We start from the raw sequence: 1,127 nt of genomic DNA, 5'->3' as shown, positions 1-1,127 counted from the left end.
GACTCTTTTTCCTTTCTCTGACTCTAATTTATCTTGCACACTATCTCTGGATTAATCTCCTGCAGGCCCTTTCATTCTATTAGTGTTCAAAAACTCTACACAACTCCCAATTCCTTCCTAAACAGATTTAACAGCTCCTGGTTTTATTTTTTTCTTTTTCAGATTCCCTGCAATTTTTCTACCTCCCTCTCAGACAAGACTATTTTCCACTAACACCAACCATAGAACTTTCTCTAGAGTTGGTATCATCATTCATCTGCATCACGCACTTGACTATATCATCCAAGCATTGCCCAACTTGCTTCCTTCCTGAAATGCCATCCTCTCTTCTTCACCAGCTGAAATCCTTTCTACCCATTCCTTATGCTTCAACTTAAATCCTGATTTATTGACACTTTGCATGTTATTATTTACTTTGGCCTATTCTGATTAATCCCAGCTTTAAATTCTTATAGAGGTATTGCTTGTTCCACATAGTTTACAGTTTGGATGTCTATTATTTTGTATTTTTCATTAACTCGCAGGGGTACTGAGTCTTAAGACATCCATAAAACAGTAAGCTATTTGGAAGCTTGGATCACATCTTAGATTTTTATGTTATAGGATGGATTGTGAGTAGATAGATAGGAATTCTGCCTCATTTCATAAAAAGGGGATTCAAGGAGTCCTATTAAAATACATATTGTATGCTTTAAACTTACGAGTTAAAAAAAAAATGATGGCATGATGTCTAAACCCTCACTGCTAATGGGAGACAAATTTTTGAGCTAGTAAAGGTTTCTGCTAAGATGACCCATCTAACTTGTGGGATGTCTAGGAGTCATAATCTGCTATAGCCCTTTAACACTGAAAGAGCAGACTGGTACAAAGGTGATAAGCAAGGTTGAGAAGGTACATGTTTCCTATAGGTAAGAAACTGGATTAGCCCGAGTGTTAAAAAAAATAGATATTATATAAAATAAGAGCTTAATTAGATTTGCTTTTTAAAAATTTTTACATTTCAGTAAAATTAATCATGGACAGGATGGGAATAATAATTTGAGGAAATAAGACAGCATCAGTGTATGCAGTTTTTGATGCTATACTTTAATCAAAGCATACATATCTTTGATTCTAGAATATCTATC

The 1,127-nt window shown here is 34.6% G+C and overlaps 1 non-coding gene across 1 annotated transcript; it reads left to right on the top strand.

Annotated features, from left to right (window-relative positions):
• Positions 1-686: 686 nt before the first annotated feature.
• On the top strand, positions 687-834 carry LOC125101343 (U12 minor spliceosomal RNA). Its single transcript, XR_007127790.1, has one exon. It is a non-coding gene; the product is annotated as a U12 minor spliceosomal RNA (small nuclear RNA).
• The last annotated feature ends 293 nt before the right edge of the window (positions 835-1,127 follow it).

This window comes from Lutra lutra, chromosome 5 (assembly GCF_902655055.1).
Source record: "Lutra lutra chromosome 5, mLutLut1.2, whole genome shotgun sequence".
Lineage (NCBI taxonomy): Eukaryota > Metazoa > Chordata > Mammalia > Carnivora > Mustelidae > Lutra > Lutra lutra.
Note: the sequence above shows the minus strand (reverse complement) of the source record. Positions and strands in the feature narration are given on the sequence as shown.